Source organism: Danio rerio, chromosome 6 (assembly GCF_052040795.2).
Source record: "Danio rerio strain M-AB ecotype USA chromosome 6, GRCz13ab, whole genome shotgun sequence".
NCBI classification, from domain to species: Eukaryota; Metazoa; Chordata; class Actinopteri; order Cypriniformes; family Danionidae; genus Danio; species Danio rerio.
This window is the reverse complement of record NC_141026.1, coordinates 2,927,767-2,940,000: the sequence shown is the minus strand read 5'-3', so window position 1 is coordinate 2,940,000 and position 12,234 is coordinate 2,927,767. Positions and strand designations below refer to the sequence as shown.

Genomic DNA, 12,234 nt, shown 5'->3' with positions numbered 1-12,234 from the left:
AGATCTTCTGTTCTGTACTTGATTTGTACTACTGTAAACATTTATTTGTTACTTAAAATAGTGAGTAAACCTGTAGCATTAAAGGGGTCCTTTTACGGCTCTTTTGACAAGATGTAAAATGAATCTCTGATGACTCTACAGTCTGTATTTGAAGTTTCAGCTCAAAATACCACACAAATAATGTTTGAATCTCTCTTTGAAACTGCCTCTTTCAGGCTTTAATTTTAATTGTGGCATTTTGGTGACTGTTGCTTTAAATTCAAATAAGATTGTGCTCTTTTCAAAAGAGGGCGGAGCTGCAAATGCCTGTGTGTCAGCATGGTGGCAGATTCAAAAAACAAGACTAACATCCTATGCTAATGAGGGAGAGATTGTCACTAGTGGGCGGGTCTTTTCCCCTTTGATGACACGTACCAAAGGAAGAATGGCAATTCTCAGACTGTTTTATCAAGTATGATAATAAAACAATAAAACTAATGCATTATTACCTGTAGAAGTGGTTATATTCAAAGACTGTTGCCACACAACAAACTAGACAGATGCAGATGATCCAATGACAGTCGAATGTCAACATGACAGCATGTCTCAATCCCTCAATGTGATGATAAACAGCTAACGTTGATCCGCTGACAACCCTGCTGAGGGTCTGAAGAGGAGACCACCTCTCTATCCAATCCTGACACTCATCTGCCGGACTTGGTGTAGAGTAGACACCTGTCTATCCTCATCCAGAAACACAAGCTGAAAGTTGGCATGACAACTGTTTTATTTGACTGCAACATGGCAGTGGAGGACCTTTTTTTTAAACATTCCTGAGCACTGCATTTTGCATTCTATGTGGAAATCATAATGTTACATCTGACCCAGGGTAAAATCATAATGTTACATTTGACCCTGATTAAAATCCTATTCTGACCCTGGATAAAATCATAATGTTACATCTAACCCTGGTTAAAATCATAATCTGACCCTGGTTAAAATCATAATCTGACCCAGGTTAAAATCATAATGTTACATTTGACCCTGATTAAAATCCTATTCTGACCCTGGATAAAATCATAATGTTACATCTAACCCTGGTTAAAATCATAATCTGACCCTGGTTAAAATCATAATCTGACCCTGGTTAAAATCATAATGTTATGTCTGACCCTGGTTTAAATCATATTGTTACGTCTGACCCTGGTTAAAATCATAATCTGACCCTGGTTAAAATCATAATGTTACATCTGACTCAGGTTAAAATCATAATGTTACATCTGACCCTGGTGAAAATTATAATCTGACCCAGGTTAAAATCATAATGTTACATCTGACCCTGGTGAAAACCATAATCTGACCCTGGTTAAAATCAAAATGTTACATCTGACCCAGGTTAAAATCATAATCTGAACCTGGTTAAAATCAAAATGTTACATCTGACCCAGGTTAAAATCATAATGTTACATCTGACCCTGGTGAAAATTATAATCTGACCCTGGCTAAAATCATATTGTTACATCTGACCCTGGTGAAAATCATAATGTTACATCTGACCCTGGTTAAAATCATAATCTGACACTGGTTAAAATCAAAATGTTATGTTTGACCCAGGTTAAAATCATAATCTGACCCTGGTTAAAATCATAATGTTACATCTGACCCAGGTTAAAATCATAATGTTACATCTGACCCTGGTTAAAATCATAATCTGACCCTGGTTAAAATCATAATGTTACGTTTGACCCTGGTTAAAATCATAATCTGACCCTGGTTAAAATCATAATGTTACATCTGACCCTGGTTAAAATCATAATCTGACCCTGGCTAAAATAATAATGTTACATCTGACCCTGGTGAAAATCATAATGTTACATCTGACCCTGATTAAAATCATAATCTGACCCTGGCTAAAATCATAATGTTACATCTGACCCTGGTAAAAATCATAATGTTACATCTGACCCTGGTTAAAATCATAATCTGACCCTGGCTAAAATCATAATGTTACATCTGACCCTGGTAAAAATCATAATGTTACATCTGACCCTGGTTAAAATCATAATCTGACCCTGGTTAAAATCAAAATGTTATGTTTGACCCAGGTTAAAATCATAATCTGACCCTGGTTAAAATCATAATGTTACATCTGACCCAGGTTAAAATCATAATCTGACCCTGGCTAAAATCATAATGTTACATCTGACCCTGGTGAAAATCATAATGTTACGTCTTACCCTGGTTAAAATCATAATCTGACCCTGGTTAAAATAAAAATGTTATGTTTGACCCAGGTTAAAATCATAATCTGACCCTGGTTAAAATCATAATGTTACATCTGACCCAGGTTAAAATCATAATCTGACCCTGGCTAAAATCATAATGTTACATCTGACCCTGGTGAAAATCATAATGTTACGTCTTACCCTGGTTAAAATCATAATCTGACCCTGGTTAAAATAAAAATGTTATGTTTGACCCAGGTTAAAATCATAATCTGACCCTGGTTAAAATCATAATGTTACATCTGACCCTGGTTAAAATCATAATCTGACCCTGGTTAAAATCATAATGTTATGTTTGACCCTGGTTAAAATCATAATATGTCCCTGGTTAAAATTATAATGTTACATCTGACACAGGTTAAAATCATAATCTGACCCTGGTTAAAATCATAATGTTACATCTGACCCTGGTTAAAATCATAATCTGACCCTGGTTAAAATCAAAATGTTATGTTTGACCCAGGTTAAAATCATAATCTGACCCTGGTTAAAATCATAATGTTACATCTGACCCAGGTTAAAATCATAATCTGACCCTGGCTAAAATCATAATGTTACATCTGACCCTGGTGAAAATCATAATGTTACGTCTTACCCTGGTTAAAATCATAATCTGACCCTGGTTAAAATCAAAATGTTATGTTTGACCCAGGTTAAAATCATAATCTGACCCTGGTTAAAATCATAATGTTACATCTGACCCAGGTTAAAATCATAATGTTACATCTGACCCTGGTTAAAATCATAATCTGACCCTGGTTAAAATCATAATGTTACGTTTGACCCTGGTTAAAATCATAATCTGACCCTGGTTAAAATCATAATGTTACATCTGACCCTGGTTAAAATCATAAATTGACCCTGGTTAAAATCATAATGTTATGTTTGACCCTGGTTAAAATCATAATATGTCCCTGGTTAAAATTATAATGTTACATCTGACACAGGTTAAAATCATAATCTGACCCTGGTTAAAATCATAATGTTACATCTGACCCTGGTTAAAATCATAATCTGACCCAGGTTAAAATCATAATGTTACGTTTGACCCTGGTTAAAATCATAATCTGACCCTGGTTAAAATCATAATGTTACGTCTGACCCTGGTTAAAATTAGAGTAATCTCACCTGGCGGAAATCATGATGTTAAATCTTATCCTAGTATAAATCATAACCGTATAGTTAAATTATAATCATCATAATGTTACATCTGATCTAGGTGAAAATCCTAATCTGACCCAAGGCTGTTTAACAACTAACCCAGACTATGATGTAAATTGTAACATTTCCAGTCCAAAAATACAAGAACAAACACCATCTCCGCCGTTTGATAGCAGACACCACACTGAATCCCATTTAGAGCACACTGCCATAAAAGATCTCAGAGTCATAGACAGAAATATAAAAAACATTATAACCATCCCCAATCTCCCCCTAATGTGCAGCCCTAACAGAGACTGTACGACAGATCAAACCAGCAGCAGCACTGTTGACATTTAGAAGAATATCTCCTCATTCACATTCCTAATAAATCAAGCTCCGCCACTTGATTTATTAGGCAAAAAGTCATATTGGCAAAAAGTCACCCCCAGGTGTAGGTCATGCAATTCACCGCGTGTTTGGCTTGGCTCGACGTCTTTTAAAAGGAATCTCACATTCACTGAACTCTTCCAATGCAGCAATTAAGACGTCGTGCATTGAAGGAGTAACATACGGAAGAGTGAAGAACCTCTTTATCCGACCACACCGCGGAAAGTGACAAATTGGCCTAGTTTTGGATTTAATTAATCACGGCGGCCTGACAGCTACCTGAGCTCGACTGCATCATTAGCGTGCCGCTATCAGCGCGTTTGGGGAGTTTGTGATAGAAGACGATTCTGTTCATTAACTCGTCCAGTTCGGCGCATCAGAATAAACACTCTCCAAATATGACACTGTTTTCATTCAGGAAATATTTTCGGCCAATTATCCACCGTAGTTTGCATATCCGTTTAGATTTTTCATTTGGTAAACAGCAAAGACTAACAAAACTGCAATAATATAAAAACTGGATGATTTTTGTTTATGTCAGATAAAATCACATTTAGAGATCATTTTAATTGCTTATATCAGAGGTTTTCAGGGTGGCACGGTGGCGTAGCGGATAGTCCTGTTGCCTCACAGGAGGAAGGTAGCTGGTTTGAGTCCCAGCTGGGTTAGTTGGCATTTCTGTGTGGAGTTTGCATGTTCTCCCTGTGATGGTGTGGGTTTCCTCTGGGTGCTCCGGTTTCCCCCACAGTCCAAACACATGCGCTATAGGGGAGTTGGGTAAGCTAAATTGTCTGCAGAGTATGTGTATGTCCTGATCCTCCAGGTTAAGGGGTTGAGCGTTGGGCTAACAGCCCACCTCATAAAAAAAACATTTGATGTTAAGAAACACCAACATGGTGTGGCTAAATATTAACTTTGATATAAATGGCCCTGGGAGTAAATAAGTATACCAGAGGTTTTCTATCTATCCCTTTATTAAATTATAAAGGCATCCACATCTCTACATTTTAATAAATATAAAAATTTCATTACATTATTAAATGTAAAAGCTACACATATATTATAAATGTTGTATTTATTATGCATTGATCTAAGTTTAAATAGATATTATACCACCAAAAATATTATTAGCACAATATATATTTCTTTTTTTTCTTTTTCTATTTTTTTTTGTATTTATTTATTTAGACTCATTTATTTAATCAAATGTCTATTAATCAGTTAAATCTATTTTTATTTATGTTAGTTTTAGTAAAAAAAATTTAAATAATTTATTTTAGTGTTATTTTATATTATTTTATATTTATTTTTTTGTAATATTATTAATACTTACTAAATTATTATATTCATATTATATTAGGATATTTCATATATATTTATTTTATTTTATACTATTTGTTTATTTATTTATCTCTATTGTAATGTTTGATTAATTTTTTTAATTGTTGAATTTATATTAATTTAAATATTGTTTTAAATATTGTAAAAAAAAAAAATATATATATATACGGTGATTGGTTGCATCCCTTCCAGCCGCAACCCATCACTGGGAAATATCTATACTCTCTCATTCACACACACACTCATACACTATGGACAATTTAGCTTACCCAATTCATGTGTTTGGACTGGGGGAAACCAGAACACCTGGAGGAAACCCACGCCAACACGGGGAGAACATGTAAATTCCACACAGAAATGTCAACTAACCCAGCCAAGGCTCAAACCAACGACTTTCTTGCTGTGAGGCGATCGTTCTACCCACTGAGCCACTGTGATGCCCAGATATTATACAAAAATATTATTAGCACAATATAGAATGTATTTTTTTTACTACATAAATTTTATTAATTTAATTAGACATTTATTTACTTATTTATTTTATTTAAATGTTTATTAATCTTTTAAAATACATTTTTATATCATTTTTATTCTTAAGCTAATTTAGCATAATTTATTTTAGTATTATTCAAAATTATTTTGTATTTATTATTTTTATTTGGAATAATTAATAATCCTTAATAAATTAATCTAATGATATTGTATTAAATTGATTCGTTCTTTTATAATGTATATTTATTTAGCTCTTTTGTAATATTGGATTCAATATTTTAGTCAATTGTTTATTTTAATAATTAATTATTGTTATTTTATACTAATATTTCATAATAATATTTAATACTTTATAATATTATTTTAATATTTATGTATTATTTATATTATTTTAAATTTTAAAAATTACTTATTTTCATATACATCAATCAACAGTGACTCAAGCTGACATGAGCTTGGTCCTTATTGAGTAAAAGACAGAAACAAATCTGTTATTCACAAACTATTTCTATGTAATACAGCACATTTTGCAAATAAATAAAATAACACAGTCAACACTGTCAAAAGAACTTAAGTATTTAATAAACCATCTTTTAAAAGTTTATAGGGCTTAAATCCCATCAATATCAGTGCCAAAAAAGTATCAGATAAGTATTTTGTACAAATGCATTGCTTGCCTATGCTAATTTTTGGTTCTTTCACTTACTGTCACACAACGAATGTGTGATTTCAGTGCCAATTAACCATTCTTCTCTTCACATTTCTGACCAGAGATCACACACACATACACACAGCCAGACTTTTCTTCCACTCGATGCTCTTTACCTTTTGCATGTCTGTTGGCAAACAGGCACCGAAGGACCAATCAAAACAATGAGACATGTCAGTGGACAAGAATAACAATGCAGCATGTCAGAGCTGATTAATAAAAGTGCCGTCAGCAGCACGCCGCTCCTCAACACCTACTTAAAGACGGCTGTAATTCTGGTCCTATCAGAGGGAATGTGACTTGTGAAGAGCATCATTGAGATTCAGTGCTGGACGTTGAGTGACTGAAGGACAGCTGGACGAGCTCCAACAACACTACTCTGATTGACAGCTCAGTTTTATTGGCGTCGTCCTATGAAAAGGCGAGTTCAGAGATCAGCCCCGCCCACCTGGACTGAGGCGTCGTGAAGCTTGTAGATAAAGAGATGGTGAATCCATCATCTGATGATGAGCAGGAGATAAATCTGACTAGACTAACGTGTTAAAAAGGGTGGCTTGTATAGTGCCATTTAGATTAAATACGTGTGAGGGTTCAGTATAAGTCACTGTTTAATCGCCTCACATGTCAATCCAAACCTGCATGATTATTATTTGGTGTATTTATTTATTTATTGGTGTATTTAGTATTTATTATTGTAAGTTATTAAATAAAATATTCAAATAAATTATAATATATATTATTATTAGAAAATATATGATTATATTGTATTAGTTTACATCATATTATATTATATTTTATTATGTTATATTATATTATATTTTAATATATTTTATTATGTTATATTATATTATATTATATTATATTATATTATATTATATTATATTATATTATATTATATTATATTATATCATATTTTATTTTATTTTATTTTATTATATAATTTTATATAATTTTATATTTTATTATATTATATTATATTATATTATATTATATTATATTATATTATATTATATTATATTATATTATATTATATTATATTATATTATGTATTGATTTTTAATTAATTTGATCATTTTATTATATATATATTGGACAAAAGTGGTTACAGTTATTGAAATGCATTATTCTTTTAAAGCTGCATTTATTCAATTAAAACTGTAATATTGTTAAATATGAAAAAATACTGTTATTAAAAATTAAAAAGCATGTTCTCAGCTGTAGTTTATCTTAAACAGCTTATTCCTTTAATACAAAACTTAATTTTCAGCATCAGTGTTTATAGTCACATGATTTTAATAAGCTGATTTTATGCTCATAAAATATTTCTAACTATTATTAATATTTAGAAATGTGAATATTATTTGCTATTTATATTGGTTGTATGTACACTAATAATAATAATAATAATAATAATAATAATAATAATAATAATAATAATAATAATAACAACAATAATAATAATAATAATAATAATAATAATAATAATAATAATAATAATAATAATAATAATAATAATAATAATAATAATAATTTGTATATCCTAAATATATGAAATAATATATATGAAAAAATGTCCTTGGTGTTCAGCACCAAATCAGCACATCTGAAAATATTTTGAAACATATTTGTTTGTGTTTGAATGATGATAAATATTGTAAAAGCTTAAATATATTTAAAACATGCAACATTAGAAATACTCCTTGGCACAGTCATGCGCAATGACATGTCAGATTTGTAAATGAATCATTTATGGAGGGGTTGGATCTATTCAATGTACCAGTTAACTTACTTCAAAGATTTTTTTTTTTTTTTTTTTTTGGACCATTCTCTGTAAACCCTGGAGATAGCGTGACAATCCCAGTAGATCAGCAGTTTCTGAAATACTCAGACCAGCTCGTCTGGAACCAACAACCATGCCACGTTCAAAGTCACTTAAATCACCTATCATCCCCATTCTGATGCTCGGTTTGGACTGCAGCTGTTCCTCTTGACCATGTCACATGCTCAAATGCATTGAGTTGCTGCCATGTGATTGGCTGATCAGAAATTTGCGCGAACAAGCAGTTGGACAGGTATACCTAATAAAGTGGCCAGTGAGTGTATAGTCACGATGATTAATTTCATGGTCCTATAATGAACATTCAAGTTTCATTCTCTACTCGACTATACCAAAACAACATTAGCTGATCTTTTAAAGCACATATTGTTTTGAAAATGTAAAAATTTTCATGATGGGAAAGCTCCAATCTGATTGGTTGGCTTTGGACGATTACCATGAAACAAAGTGTGCAGGTTTATTTCACCACCAGTAAACAAAGTCACGCTCACAAGTTTCCAAACTGCAGCAATAATGGCTTGGAAGAGGGGAAAGATATAGCTTGGCCAATGCAAACACACTGTTATGCACGTTTAATATGCGCTTTTGCATTTTACTATGGCCGCAACAAACCCCCCCAGTCCTCAAAAGAGGCAATAAAACGCAAAGTGGCAATTGACAACTGGCATAAAGTCTGACTAAACAAGACACTTAGTCCTAAAATCGCTGACAAAAAAAAAAGGAGAGTTAATGGAGATCTTTAAAACGCTCTACCTTTGGCTTTGAGAAGACATAAAAAAGACGGCGTGGGAAATCGGCTCCAAATAAGCAGCATTAAAATAGATGCACGCTCGCAAATAGCTGCACCACAGCCTGTGCTGACAGACCTGGAAATGAAAAAGAATGTTGCCATGTAAAATTTCCTACACGCTGTTAATATTTTATGAGCGCTCGTTTTGACACCAGGCTGTATATCCCTAATTTGTGCTGCTGGCTGGCAACACAAATGGGTTGCGAATTGAAAAGAAGACGGGGGGAAAAAAGGGAGGAGAGGTGTGTTTGGAGGAGATGGTAACGAGAGGAAAGCAGATAACAGGCGTAAAATGGACTGCACAGACACGCAGAGGGAGAGATTTGGTCGTCGCTGTGCTACACAAAACATCTGAAATGGCCCATTTAACTGCTCCGTATTGTGTCGCTCTCGACGGCTTCATTTTCATACTCTGTGATGGTTTGAGCACATGAATCTGTCCAGGATGAGCGCTTTATCAAGGTTACGTTAACCTCCGGGCTTTATCTAGCAGGGGATAAAGTTGGAGGTGATCTGAAGCACAGGAGTAAACAGGAGAAACGCCATCAGGAGTTCAGTGATGCTTACTGATGTGTCAATTAGGACTGCACAGTGTATTGTTTCAGCATCGATATTGCAGTGTGCACAATATACTCACATTGCTGGATGTCTGGAGTCTGGATTACAGTTAACCAAGAAGCATGTATCAGAAAGAGCACATGACATATGTGGAGTCACTGCAGAGTTTAATGTCGGCATAACACGAGAGTTAAGATTGTCTTTTTCCCAGATATTGACATACATCATAAAATTACTGATTTCATCCTTTGGGAAATGATTGACAGCCTTGCCCTAAAGGACTGATAGCTCCGCCCTAAAGGATTGATAGCCCCACCTGAAAGGACTGAAAGCCACGCCTCAAGTTACTTATAGCTCAGCAACAAAGAACATATAACTCCGCCCCAAAGAACTGATACCTCTGCCCTAAACGACTTATAGCCCCGCCCTAAAAGTCTGATAGCTCCGCCCCAAAGAACTGATACCTCCGCCCTAGAGGCCTTATAGCCCCACCCTAAAGGACTGATAGCTCCGCCCCAAAGAACTGATAGCTTCGCCCTAAAGGACTTATAGCCCCACCCTAAAGGACTCATAGCTCCGCCCCAAAAAACTGATAGCTTCGCCCTAAGGGACTTATAGCCCCACCCTAAAGGACTCATAGCTCCGCCCCAAAGAACTGATAGCTTCGCCCTAAAGGACTTATAGCCCCACCCTAAAGGACTCATAGCTCCGCCCCAAAAAACTGATAGCTTCGCCCTAAGGGACTTATAGCCCCACCCTAAAGGACTCATAGCTCCGCCCCAAAGAACTGATAGCTTCGCCCTAAAGGACTTATAGCCCCACCCTAAAGGACTCATAGCTCCGCCCCAAAGAACTGATAGCTTCGCCCTAAAGGACTGACAGCCCTGACATAAAGGATTATTAGCCCCAACCGAAAGGACTGATTGCCCATCTTAAGTTTCTCATAGCTCCGCAACAAAGTACTTATAGCCCTGCCTTAAATGACTGATAGCCTCGCCCTAAAGGACTGGTAGCCCCGCCATAAAGGATTAAAAGCACTGCCCTAACGGACTGATAGCTCCACCCTAAAGGACTTATAGCCCCACCCTAATGGACTGATAGCTCCACCCTAACGGACTTATAGGTCAGCCCTAAAGGAATGATAGCTATGCCTTAAAGGACTGATAGCCCTGCACTAAAGGACATAAAGCCCTGGTCTAAAGGATTGATAGCTCCACCCTAAAGGACTGACAGCTCCTCCCTAAAGGACTGATAGCTCCACCCTAAAGGACTGATAGCTCCACCCTAAAGGACTGATAACTCCACCCTAAATGATTGAAAGCCCCCCTCAAATGACTAATAGCTCTGCCCAAAATGATTGATAGCCCTGCCATGAAAGACTGATAGCCCCGCCCTAAAGGCATTCCAGAAGAAAAAGAAAAGTAATTTCAAGGATGGAAGGTTATGGTATTTGATAAATTTGCACAGTATGCACAGGTACATATAAGCACTACTATATACATATAAAAATATGTGCCCATCTCCCCCCTATTAGCATAAACAGCCCTGAGTGAGAAGCTGCCATCTGCTATTAAAGTGTTCACCTACTGCAAAGCTCCGCCCTCTTCTGAAAAAGAGCACAATCTCATTTGAATTTAAAGTGACAGTCACCAAAACAGCACAATCAAAGGGTCAAATTCAAAGAGTACAATCATTATTAGTCTAATATTTTGAGCTGAAACGTCACACACACTCTCTAGATACATCAGAGACTTGTGTACATTGTGTAAAAAGGGCAATAATACTGTAGGTCCCCTTTAAGCCAGTGAAATCACCAATGCATCGGTCATAAAGCAGGATTCTGCTGCCGCTGAATTTGGCGACGTTGCATGCATGACGGAGTGCAGAAAAGCAGCATGTCTGTTAGTGCTCATCTCAGTCCGCATGACTCAAGCCTGCATTCTGGGCCACCAGTCAGAAAACGGCAAACACCGCCATAAGAGGAAACAGTCCAACACACAGCTAAACTCACACACGCGTTACTCTTTAAAAACAACCTCCAGGGCATCTTGTACCTTGAAAGCAGTTTTGAAGGAATCTTTTGAAGAGTTCGTAGCGAGGAAAGAGACTGATCAAAGCTGCGGTTTCGCATAAAACAAAGCATCTGTCCTTAGTTGACCATTGAAATGACAAGCACCTGTTTCGTCTTACACATCCCTGACAGTACAGAGGTTTGCATGAGGACAAATGCTGAGCCAGCGAGAGAGAGAGAGGGGGGGGGGGGGGAGATGACGGCATTTTCCTAAAACCACTAGGATTTAACTGAGCATAACTGCTGCTTTGCAAAGCACTTTACTGCAAGATATGAGAGTTAAAACAGCTTGTAGCGCTTAGACTAAAGTCTCATTTCACTTTATAAGTCATCTTATATTCTGATAACAATTTGACTTGAATTATAAGTCAAAATTATTTGCCTTCCCATAATTTTTTCTTTTTCGAATATTTCCCAAATGATGTTGAACAGATTCAGGAATTTTTCATGGTATTTCCCATAATATTTTTTCTTCTGGAGAAAGTCTGATTTGTTTTATTTTGGCTAGAATAAAAGCAGTTTTAATATTTTTAAAAGCATTTTAAGGTCAATATTATTACCACTGTCATCATGCCAAAGATAAAAGAAATCAGTTATTAGAAATAAATAGGCCCACACAAAATCTGCGCGTGCAGAAATCCA

The 12,234-nt window shown here is 35.4% G+C and overlaps 1 protein-coding gene and 1 long non-coding RNA gene across 12 annotated transcripts in view; both read right to left on the bottom strand.

Moving 5' to 3' along the window:
* Nucleotides 1-2,540, bottom strand: part of LOC148679686 (uncharacterized) — a 3,212-nt gene extending 672 nt beyond the window's left edge. Inside the window, exons 1-3 of the long non-coding RNA XR_015944627.1 lie at nucleotides 1,636-2,540; nucleotides 1,069-1,388; nucleotides 1-987 (exon numbers count right to left, since the gene is read on the bottom strand). The exon at nucleotides 1-987 is cut by the window's left edge and continues 672 nt beyond it. This is a non-coding gene — a long non-coding RNA (uncharacterized LOC148679686). The remainder of the gene's footprint in view (nucleotides 988-1,068; nucleotides 1,389-1,635) is intronic.
* Nucleotides 1-12,234, bottom strand: part of pbx1b (pre-B-cell leukemia homeobox 1b) — a 127,349-nt gene that overhangs the window by 83,260 nt on the left and 31,855 nt on the right. The gene's annotated exons all lie outside the window — the stretch shown is intronic.